The 12,660-nt window shown below is 35.5% G+C and overlaps 1 protein-coding gene and 2 non-coding genes across 6 annotated transcripts in view; 1 reads left to right on the plus strand and 2 right to left on the minus strand.

Annotated features, from left to right (window-relative positions):
* PLCZ1 (phospholipase C zeta 1) overlaps window positions 1-12,660 on the minus strand; it is a 53,070-nt gene that overhangs the window by 38,496 nt on the left and 1,914 nt on the right. The gene's annotated exons all lie outside the window — the stretch shown is intronic.
* Window positions 1,592-1,755, plus strand: LOC119471536. Its single transcript, XR_005200608.1, has one exon. It is a non-coding gene; the product is annotated as a U1 spliceosomal RNA (small nuclear RNA).
* On the minus strand, window positions 3,429-3,535 carry LOC119471540. The gene has a single exon (XR_005200614.1). It is a non-coding gene; the product is annotated as a U6 spliceosomal RNA (small nuclear RNA).

Raw genomic sequence — 12,660 nt, forward strand, 5'->3', positions numbered from 1 at the left:
ACAGTCCAAACAAAATTCCACAAATCCAAAGAATCGCTATAATTGATCAAAATCAAAGAAGAATTGAAAGGCAAATATTAATCAAATTATTGAAAAATGACACCCACGCAAAATAGTGAGAGTTGTATCACTGAGGAAGGGAAGATCTAATTTTAGTAGAAAGAGAAAAGGAAAAGGAAAGCAATAAGGAGCAAATAACGATGGGGAAGAAAAACAGGACATGGTAGCTTCATGATCAAGGGAAACAGGGAGAAGAAAAGCAAGGAGAAAGAAGATACAATTTGAGTGCTGAGGCACGGGATAGCAGCTCAGACTGCCAATGTACTAGACTACCCTATAAGAGAAAACTGAAGCTCAAAAATCTTGAGTAAATTTTCCCCAGCCCCACGGGTAACCTGGATTTTTAACTAACTCTAAGACCACCCAGAGGAGCAGTTGGAAGAAAGAAAGTCAGTATATCATTACACAGATTAACAGTATATATGCAAAAATAAATTCTGTAAAATGCAAATCGGACCATCTCACCTCTCTCTTAAAGTTCTCAACGTACCTCCTTTGTCTTCAAGACAAAACCCCAACCGTATTGTGTAGCATCCAAGGCCATCTAAAACGTCACAGACGATTTCTGCTCTTATCTTTTTCCTCCTTGCATCTCACACTTCAGGTGCTCTGAATTAGTTGCAGCACAGGTACCAAACCATCTCTTGCTATGGTACAGATTTTTTTTTTCTTTCTGGAATATCCTTCTTTCTTTTTAAATTACCAATTTCCACTAATCCTTGAAAAAGTGTCACCCACTCTAGAAATATCCCCTGGGTCACGTCCTCTGTGTCTCCTTCCCAGGTTGCATTAGATACCCTTTCTCTGGGTTCTTATAAGACTCCACTTTCTTCTCTCATAAGGCTTATTAAATTGGAATGACAGCCTTTTTCTATAGCCATTCTAGAATTGCCTCAGACAGTGAGTTTGTCATTTGTTTCTTGTATCCTTAGGTCTTACAAAAGTGCCTGACTGAAGACAATCAGAATGTGGCCTACCACCCAAACAGTATTATGAATCTGATGAAATAAGCGCATCTAGACAATAATTAGATATAGGAGTTAAGTATCTCCCTAGACTTAAGGAGGATGGGAAAAGAGATTTAAAAATGCATATTCCAGAAGATATGCAAAATCTTGGGCCCCACCTCGGGGTTCACTACCATCTTTAAAATGTTTCATATTAATCATTAAAAGTATAACATAAAATAAGACTAATAAAACCATTTTCTCCTGTTTAAAAAAATGTTATTCTTCACAAGGAATAACTTTGCAAAGAATAACATTTTTTTAAACAGGAGAAAAATAAAAAAGCTATTCTTTGCAAAGCATTACAAAAAGCACTTTCCCAAACCATTCATTGTCTTGTATATTTAAAAATATACCACATACTTCAAGACCATGAAAATCATGAAGGTAGATAATTTTATTCTTTTTATTCCCAATGCCTACCACTGGACCTACCCTAGAGCAGGAGCTTAACTACTATACTTTTAAATGAATGATTGAGTAAACAAGGAAAAAAGAATACAAAAATAATTCTATTGATAGTCATTTCAACCTGGCAGGGGAGATACCATGATCATGAAGGTGGTTTTCCCAGGGCGAGGCTTATCCATTGCACTCCGGCTGTGCTGACCCCTGTGATTTCCCCAAATGTGGGAAACTCAACTGCATAATTTGTGATAGTGGGGGACTGCATTCACACTTTCCCCTGGTAAACATTTTTTTTTAATAAAAAAGGATAGTCATTTCAAGTGTACACTTTCAGAAAACTGAATGAAGGCTTTCCATGTTGTCACCATTTTCCATTTCCAATGCTCAGTTTGCTAGTAAAAATGTGAAATGTTACTTAAATAATGTGATGAGAAAGCTGATTTGTCAAAACAGAATTTTTTTTTCATTATAAGTTCTGATGTACATGTGCAGATCTTGGAGGACTGTTTAAACACAGGCCATTTGCTGCCTCCATCCTCCCATCACCTACATTAGGTATTTCTCCTAATGTTATCCCTCCCCAGTATCCCCACCTCTTGCTATCCCTCCCTAAACCCCCATTCCACAACAGATCCCAGTGTGTGATGTACCCTTCCTTGTGTCCATGTGTTCTTATTCAATACCCACTTATGAGTGAGAACATGCAATGTTTGGTTTTCTATTCTTGTGTCAGTTTGCTGAGAATGTTGGTGTCCAGCTTCATCCATGTCCCTGCAAAGGACGTGAACTCATCCTTTTTTATGGCTGCATAGTATTCCATCGTGTATATGTGACACATTTTCTTTATCCAGTCAATCCTTGATGGGCATTTAGGTTGGTTCCAAGTCTTGGCTATTGTAAACAGTGCCACAATGAATATACATGTGTATGTGTCTTTATAATAGAATGACTTATAATCCTTTGGGTATACCCAGTAATGGGATTGCTGGGTCAAATGTTATTTCTATTTCTAGATCCTTGAGGAATCGCCACACTGTCTTCCACAATGGTTGAACTAATTTACACTCCCACCAACAGTGTAAAAGCATTCCTATTTCTCCACATCCTCTCTAGCATCTGTCATCTCCAGATTTTTTAATGATCACCATTCTAACTGGCATGATATGGCATCTCAATATGGTTTTGATTTGCATTTCTCTAATGACCAATGACAATGAGCCTTTTTCATACATTTGTTGGCCACCTAAATGTCTTCTTTTGAAAAGTGTCTCTTCATATCCTTCACCCACTTTTTGATGGAATTGTTTTTTTCTTGTATATTTGTTTTAGTTCTTTGTATATTATGGATATTAGCCCTTTGTCAGATAGGTAGGTTTCAAAAATTTTTGCCCATTCTGTTGGTGTCAGGTTCACTCTAATGATGGTTTCTTTTGCTGTGCAGAAGCTCTGGAGTTTAATTAGATCCCATTTGTCTATTTTGGTTTTTGTTGCCAATGCTTTTGGTGTTTTGGTCATGAAGTCCTTGCTTATTCCTATGTCCTTAATGGTATTGCCTATGTTTTCTTCTAGGGTTTTTATGGTGTTAGGTCTTATGTTTAAATCTTTAATCCATCTGGAGTTAATTTTAGTGTAAGGTGTCAGGAAGGGGTCCAGTTTCAGCTTTCTGCACATGGTTAGCCAGTTTTCCCAACACCATTTATTAAAGAGGGAATCCTTTCCCATTGCTTATTTTTGTCAAGTTTGTCAAAGATCAGATGATTATAGATGCATGGCTTTACTTCCAAGGCCTCTGTTCTATTCCATTGGACTATATCTCTGTTTTGGTACCAGTATCATGCTGTTTTGATTACTGTAGCCTTGCACTATAGTTTGAAATCAGGTAGCATGACACCTCCAGCTTGGTTCTTTTTGCTTAGGATTGTCCTGGCTATGCAGGCTCTTTTTTGGTTCCATAAAAATACGGAACGCTTCACAAATTTGCGTGTCATCCTTTTTCAGGGGCCATGCTAATCTTCTCTGTATCATTCCAATTTTAGTATATGTGCTGCTGAGGCGAGCACAAAACAGAATTTACTTTTAACATAAGATACGGCATTTTAAAGTTGGTTGTATCTAAAATGACACTAAAAATAAAGCCTAATTAAATTCAACTTATAGTACAGGAAATGATATCGCTTGCCACTTTCTTTTTTCCCAAACTCTGACACTAAATTGTTTTACAATTTTGTCTTTTTCCTTTTATTCTGCTCTTTCCTCCTTAACAAATATATGAATCAGATACTATACTGGGTAATAAGGATGCAAAAGTAACACACTGTCAGAGCCCTCTTTGAAGCATATAGTCTAGAAAAAGAAAGTAGACATGGAAGTGTATAGGTGCCAAAATGTAAACTTTGTAGCTGAGCACAATGGCTCACACCTGTAATCCCCAAGCTTTAGGAAGTCAAGGTGGGAAGATCACTTGAGGCCAAGAGTTTGAGACTGGCCTGGGCAACATAATGAGACCTGTCTCTAAATTAAAAAATAATAATAATAATTAGCCAGGTGCATTGGTGCATGCCTGTAGTCCCAGCTACTCTAGGCACTGAAGGAGGAGGATCCCTTGAGCCCAGGAGTCCAGTGCTCCATTAGCTATAATCATACCACTGTATTCTGGCCTGGGTGACAGAGAAAGACCTTGTCTCTATATTTTTTTTTAATTTTAAAAATAAAATAAATTTTATTGACAATGGACACAATAAGGAAAGTTGGACAATTCTTCCTGGAGGGTCAAAGAGAATCTTTATAGAAAAAGTGATGCTGGAGCTGAGTCTTCAGAGATGAGAAGGAAGATATCTGCCTGAAATTAAGGAGGAAATGAGCTAATTCTACTTGTTAAGATCAGAGCAAATGAAGGTACAAAGTACAAAACAGAAGAGTGTAATTAGAGAGAATGTTAGTGAAGCTGTGGGAGCAGATAACGCAAGAGGTACAGCTGAATCCCAGGGGTCCTCAGAAGTCACACTGAGAAACTTAGACTTCATTTGGAAAGAACAGGGAGTTATTGATGAGTTTTAAGAAAGAAATCACATAGATTTTTGTTCTAGAAAGATTACGCTGGCAGCAGTATAGAAGCTAGGTGTTGGGATTAAAAACAAACAAACAAAAAACAGTCCATAGGGTTTGTCCAACTTTGATGTACATATGAGTCACCCTGGGACTTGTTGAAATGCAATCAGCATCATTTCTGGTCTGAGGACCACAATGAGTAGTAAGTAGTTCAAGAGCAATTGACTTGGTGGACCTAAAAAGATAGGGTCAGAAGAGGAGTCTGAAAATCTCTTTAATTTCTGCTTGGATAACTTAGAGAATGATGCTGCTATCACCAAGCAAAGAAATATAGGAGGAAAAATAATTTTAGACAGAAAGAAGAGTTTCACTTTAAACATATTAAATTTCAAGTACATCCAAGACATCTAAGCAGAGACAGCCAGTAGGCAAATGGTTTTGGGGTAGAGATAGAGGAAAACAATACACTATAGAAGAAAGTACAATAAGAACTTTGGAGTCAGATAGACCGAGACATGAGTTTCTATGAGATATGAAGAAATTATGTGAGATATGAAGAAATTATATCAACATTCTTATGCTCAATATCCTTATGTGTAAAAGAAGCTAATAATAATTTCCTTACATGCTTTTAATAAAATGGGAACAAAACCTAATCAGTGCCTAGATTATGGCAGAGGATGAACAAATGATGCCATTTCCATGTCTTTGAGGTTCAGGATAGAAAAGTTGGGACTTGTTCCTATGTAAGTAGTCATTGAGAGTCAATAAGGTAGCTCAGGAAACGTTTGTAAAGTAAAAATAAAGGAAATAAAGGGCTCATCTTTAGGAGGAGAGTAGAAGGAATGGTCACAGGACAGAAGGAGAAGGAGTAGTCACAGATTTTCAGAGAAAATTGGGAGAGAATGATGTCATAGAAGTCAGAACAAGGAAATTTTTTTTTAAAAGAGGGTTAAGTGAAATGCACAGAAAGGCTAACCAGTGGATTTAGCATTTATGACCTAAAGAGATTTTGAAGATAGGTGTGAAAGCAAAATGGATTGCAATGGATCATTGAACAAGTAGAGAAATAAATGTAAATGATTCTTTAGGTTTATCTGTTAGAGAATGTGACATTAGAAGAGGATATAGTGCTGTTTATTTTTTGGATGAGACTTTTCTGAAGTTTACATGGTGGAGGACCAACTAAGGTAAGAAACCATAAACTTTAGGTGGAACCCAACAGAATAGAAGTGGCTGAGTTGATTCCAGGTAGCAGATTCATAGGGCAGAATCAGTAGAGAAATAATCTATCTCTCTGAATACCAGCTTCCAATCCATTCTAACTAGTGCCAGGTTATTTATCCTAAAATATGTAATATTTCTTTACTCAAGAAATTTCAGTGAGTAACCCTTGCCTACAAAAGGAAATCCAAATTCCTTGGTCTACCATTCAAGGTTTCCATCATCTGGTTATAACTGTCATTTGCAACACTTTCTTATCACATCTTTTCATGCATTCTCTACTCCAGTCATGTTTAATTACTTTTTATTCTCCATGCACTCTTTCCACATACTCCACATATATTGCTTATTTTTTAAGGTCCAGCAAGAATGCCACTTCCACCATGGCATCTTCTATAAAAGCCCAAATTAGTCTTTTCTCAGATTCCCTGTTAGCATTACCCATGAGATTTATAAGTTACTTATAAAACAGTAATTTCTGCATTCCTTTTTCTGCCTAAAAAAGAGAGATAACACTTTATTCATTTTTTACAATTCACAGTTTCCGACAGAGTGTCAGCACATACTATAGATTTAATACTGGTTATTAATTCCTTAGAGAATTTGAAGACTTAGGGCAAATCCTATAAAAAAAATCCTGAAATTACAAAGGATACTATTTCATACTCAACCAACAATCAAAAGTGTAATCTAACAATATTTTCTATAAAATATTTTAAATGCTATAAAGACTATTGCATGATAAAAGCAATACCTTTTTTAAGTAAAGCGATTTAAAAAAATCTTAGAGAATTGCTGCTCAAGCCATGAATCAATAATTAATCTTGTAGAAAGAAGTGCAGAATATATTGCCAAGATCATAAAGTTATATTTTCTTTACTCAAATTTATAATAAAATGTCACCTTGTAAGAAAATAAATTCATGTCAGAATTTGTCAGCAACTTAGAAAATGAATAAATGTAATTCAATTTTGTATATGTAACTGATGCAGCTTCCTTCCACATATATTTATATTGAGTACCTACTTTGTGTCATGCCTGCTACTAGGTATATTCATATACATATCTTATTTACTATCCACAACAATCATGTGAGATAACTATGCTAGTAGCCCCATTCAAGGGATTAAGAAATTTGCTCAGGGAGATTTTCAACTTGCCAAGTACTAAACAGCTAGGATCAGATCTATTAGAGCCAAGAATCTCTAGTGTTCTAAGACATTAGAAGATTTTGGTCACCAAAGATTTATAAGGACTCATTTACTCTTGCAAAAGGTGCATCCATAAAGTGAGAGAAAATTAGCAAGAAGCGTTGAAGCAAATGAGTTGAATGTTTAAGAAGCTTAATTTTCAACTATCCGTAAAATACAGTTCACCAATACACCTTCTCTAAGCACTCTACTTAATCAACATTTTAATGCATATATGGCAATTTAGCCTAAGGTGATAAAGTTTTATATTAGTGGTTCTAGAATTATTTTAATGAATAAGAATAGTTTATCATGATTATCAGCCTTGTTTTATGTAATTTATGCTTCAAAAGTACTTACAGTTATTTTAAGTAGGTTTTTGAAGTATTCTTAGCAAAATCTGCCTCTCTAATTTTTATTATTAGTGTTATTTTCATAGCCACTCCTAAAAGGCTTTGCTCAACAATAGATCTTCAGGCCTGCTCATGTCCCTAATCATACATTTCAATTAGTGAACCATTTCTGTACTTTTATAGTGGTTGAGCATTCTACATAATGCTTTTAAATATGGCATGTATTTCACTAAACTTCACTTCAGATATCTCTGCCCTAAAGATAATGTAAAGCAACCTGATAATCACTGAATAATATTTACGTTTCACGTTTGATACAGATTTCAATATATTCTATCTTTATTTTGTCTTTAATGTAAATTTTATTAAATTGGGAAGCAATAGCTTTTCTTCCTTTGGAAGAAAAGCTACCAGAGGGAAAATCCTACATGTAAAGATTTTTATAAAAACTTGTATTCTTTGAATGTGCTATTAGCCATGAATTGATTAAAATTCTGTTAGCTTATGGACGCACGCACTGACTGGATTCAAAGAAACAATTCTGAAACGTTTATCTTTTACTGCAGTCTCCTGAGACACACAGCTTTTCTTTTTTAACCCCCTTTTTGTGGTTTGTAAACTTGGGGGCTAAATCTTATTGAGAGAAGTGGTTGTTATAAGACAATTCTCCATAGGTCTCCTGTGTTTTCGTGTGTTTTCTAAGCAGAAGTATTCATTGCCTTTCTTCCATGCTAGATTTTCAAGGATGTTGGAATAGCGAACAGCTTTGGTAAAGATAGGGTCTCCTTCCAGAGAAGAAAAACAGTTTGGTTTACTGCTCACTATAATAGTAATAATGACAGCCTACAGGGCAAAGATCAGTTGGGCTTACTGCCCACCATAAAAGACCCAGGTTTAGGCTTATGGTACTTATTCTATAACACAACCCACTGTGTGTCACTTGTTCCTCTTCGTACCACACTTTAATAGCTGGGGCTTGGGGAAATAACATCAAAATGTGAATACTCTGACAACTGTCATTTCTGTGAGTAATAAGCTGTCTTTTTTCTTTGGCCCACAAGCCTGCTTCCACCAGCTTCCATGAAGCTACGTCAGGCCAATTTGTTAGCTTCCAAGAAGGGTACAATGTCAGACCCTTCCCAGTTTGTGTTACCAATAACAACTTCAACACAGATTGTGCTACCTGAGTACTCACTTTCAAAAAACAAAGTAATACGCGGATTTTAATGTTCCTAACAATCTGGATCGATCAGTCTAGCTTTCCTGCCTGATTCTCCAAGAGATTTGTCATCTTTCTAGTATAAAACTCAGCTGAAATGGCTTTTCCTAATTTTATTAATGATCCTTCTGTCATCTAGTCACAGAATTGAGCCAGGTTTCCCTCCTACTAGTTCTTCTTCAAACAAAGATAATTTTTGGATGATTTTCTCTTAGGGAGTAAGCGAAATAAAATGTTTTCAGATTACATATTCCTTCTTGGTTTTTTAAATCCCTTTATTGGGGTAAAATTGACATACAAAAAACTATATATATTTAATTTGTATACAACTTGATGAGTTTGGAGTTAAGTATACAGCCATGAAATTATCAACACAATCTATGCTATAAACATATCCATTCCTTCAAAAAGTTTCCTTCTGCCCTCTTTATTATTTTTTCCCCACAGGGTCTCACTTTGTCACCCAGGCTAGAGTGCAGCAGTGCCAGGCTCACAGCAGCCTCTATCTCCTGAGCTCAAAGGATCCTTCCACCTCAGCCTCCCAAGTAGCTGGGCCCACAGGCAGGCACCACCACTCCCAGCTAATTTTTTGTAATTTTTGTAGAAACGAGGTTTCACCATGTTGTACAGACCGGTCTCGAACTCCTGAGCTCAAGCAATCTGCCCACCTCAGCCTCCCAAAGTGCTGGAATTACAGTCATGAGCCACTGCATCCAGGCCCTCTTTATTACTTTTGTGTGTGATAAGAATACTCAATCTAAGATCTACCCTCTTATATTTTTAAATATGCAGCACAGTGTTATCACAGGTCCTACGCTGTTCAGTAGCTCGCTGGGGTCTATTTGTGTTATATAACAGAAACTATACCCTTTGACTAACACTTCCTTGTTTTCCCCTCCCCCGGCCCTGGTAACTATCATTCAACTCTCTTCTTCTATGAGTTTCACTATGTTAGACTCCTCACATAAGTGGTGTCTTGAAGTATTCGTCTTTCTGTGTCTGGCTTGTTTCTCTTAATACAATGTCCTATAGTTTTATCCATGTTGTCACAAATAATAAGATAGCCTTTATTTTTTCAGGATGAGTGATATTTCATTGTATGTACATACTATATTTTCTTTATTCATTCATACACTGATGGACACTTAGATTGCTTGCATATCTTGGCTATTGTAAAATAATGCTGCAGTATATATGGGAGTGCAAATATCTCTTGATTTCAATTCCTTTGGATATATATCCAGAGGTGAAATTGCTGGATTATATGGCAATTTTATTTTTAATTTTTGTGGAACCTCCATATTGTTTTCAATAGTGTTTGTACCAGTTTGCATTCATACCGATAGTATATAAGAGTTCCCTTTCTCCACATTCCTGCCAACACTTTTCTGTTGAATTTTTTTATAATAATCTTTCTGACAGGTATGAGATGATATCTCATGTAATTTGATTTGCATTTCCTTGATGATTAGTGATGTTGAACACCTATTTATATACCTGTTGGCCACTTGTATAGCTTCTTTAGAGAAATGTCTATATTGCTATAAAACGTGCAAATCCCTTTGCACATTTTCTAATCAGATTACTTGGGGTTTTTATTCTATTGAGTTGTGGGATTCAATTTTGGATACTATCCCTTTATCAGATATACGGTTTGCAAATACTTTTATTCTGTAAATTGGCTTTACATTTTTTTAAAATTATTTCCTTTGCTGTGCAAGAGCCACTTTGTTTCATGTAATACCACATGTCTATTTTTACACAAGTTTTTCTTACCTGTGCCTTTGGAGTCATATCTAAGAAATTCTTGCCAAGCCCAATGTCAAAAAGCTTTTTTCCGATTTTCTGGGCTCTCCATTCTGTTCCATTGGTCTATATATTTGTTTTTATGCTCTTATCATACTGTCTCGATTATTTTAAATATATTTGAAAACCAAAAATTTTGATGCCTCCACCTTTATTTTCTTTTTTAAGATTGGTTTTGCTTATTCAGGGTCTTTTTCTGTTTTAATATGAATTTTAGGATTGTTTATATTTCTGAAAAACAAAACAAAAATGCCATTGGGATTTTAGTAGGGATTACATTTAATCTATAGATCGTCTTGGGTAATATGGATGTATTAACATAGGATGTCCTTCTGTTTATTTGTATCTTTTAAAGTTTATTTCATCAATGGTTTACAGTTTTGATGTACCAGTTTTTCACCTCCTTGGTTAAATTTATTCCTAAATATTTTATTGTTTCAATGTTAATGTAAATGAAAATGTTTTCTTGATTCCTTTTTGGATAGTTAATAATTAATAGAAATGCAACTAATTTTTGCATACTAATTTTGTATCTTGCAACTTTACTGAATTTAATAGTTCTAGTAGTTTTTTGTTTTGTTTTGTTTGTTTTTGTTTGAGGACTGTCTCTCTGTTGCCCAGGCTGGAGTGCAGTGGTGTGATCTCAGCTCACTGCAACCTCCACCTCCCAGATTAAAGCAATTCTCATGCCTCAGCCTTCCAAGTAGCTGGGATTACAGGCATGTACCACCACCTCTAGCTAATTTTTGTATTTTTAGTAGAGACAAGGTTTCACCATGTTGGCCAGGCTGGTCTTAAACTCCTGACCTCAGGTGATGCACCTGCCTCAGTCTCCCAAAGTGCTGGGATGACAGGTGTAAGCCACCACGCCCAGCCTTCTAGTCATTTTTTGACAAAATCTTTAGGACTTTCTACTTATAAGGTCATGCCGTCTGCGAATAGAGATAATTTTGCTTCTGCTTTTACAACTTAATTACCTTTTATTTTCATTTCTTGACTAATTGCTTTGGTTGGGACTTCCAGTACCATCTTAAACAGAAATGGTGAGAGTGGGCATCCTTGCCTTTTTCCAGATCTTAGAAAAACAACTTTCAGTTTATTGTGTATGATATTTTCTGTGGGCTTTTTATATATGGACTTTATTGTGTTAAGTTCCTTTTATACTTAATTTACTGAGATGAAAGGGAGTTAAATTTTGTCAAATGCTTTTTCTATATTTTTGAGCTGATTATGTGATTTTTATACTCCATTCTGTTCATGTGGTGTGTCACATTGATTGATTTCTGTATGTTGAGCCATCCTTACATGCCATGAACACATATTATTTGATCATGGAATATGATCCTTTTAAAGTGCTATAAATTTTGTTTGCTATTATTTTGTTGGGGAATTTTGCATCTATGTTCATCAGGGATATTGGCCTAAAGTTTTGTTTACTTGTGGTATCTTAGTTCAGCTTTGGTATCAGGGTGATGTTGACCTCATAAAATAAAATTGGAAATGTTCCCTCTTCTATTTTTGGAAGCATTTCAGAAAGATTGGTATTTATTGTTCTTTAAATCTTTGGTAGAATTCACCTATGAAGTCATCTGGTCCTGGGCTTTTCTTCATTAGTCAGTGAGACACTCCAAACAGGGTCTCACTATGTTGTCCAGGCTAGTCTCAAACTCCTGGCCCCAAGTTATCTTTCTGCCTTGTCCTCTCAAAGCATTGGGATTACAAGCATGAATCGCTGCACCCAGCCTCTCAGTCTCCTTTTTGTTATTGGTCTGTTCAACCTTTCTAGTTCTTCTTGGTTCAGCCTTGATGGGTTGTATGTTTCTAGAAATTTCTCTATTTTTTCTAGATTGTCCAATTTTATAGTGTATGATTGTTCATAATAGTTTCTATGGGTTTTTCATTTTTGTGAGATCTGTTGTCATGTCTCCACTTTCATTTCTGATTTTATTTGAGTTGTCTTTTTTCTTAATCTTACTATTTGTCAATTTTAACTTTTCAAAAAAACAAGTCTTAGTTTCCTCAATTTCTTCTAATTTTTTCTATTCTATTTTAGTTATTTATGTGCTTAATCTGTATTATTTCCTCCCTTCTGCTAACTTTGGGCTTATTCTCCACTCTTTCTATAAATCACTAACATCTAATCCAGTTACCATTATTATTTAGATCTAATTAGACATCCAGTCCTAGGTTTGATGTGAGCATTCCTGTATGCTCAGGAAATTATTCTAAACTGATATCCTGGCATTATTTCAGATTTTCTCATTAACTAATTTTACCTTCTACAGAAATGTTCTCCATATTGATTGTAAATACACTTAATATAATTAATTCCTTTTCTTCTAGAG

This window comes from Cebus imitator, unplaced genomic scaffold (assembly GCF_001604975.1).
Source record: "Cebus imitator isolate Cc_AM_T3 unplaced genomic scaffold, Cebus_imitator-1.0 Scaffold2, whole genome shotgun sequence".
Lineage (NCBI taxonomy): Eukaryota > Metazoa > Chordata > Mammalia > Primates > Cebidae > Cebus > Cebus imitator.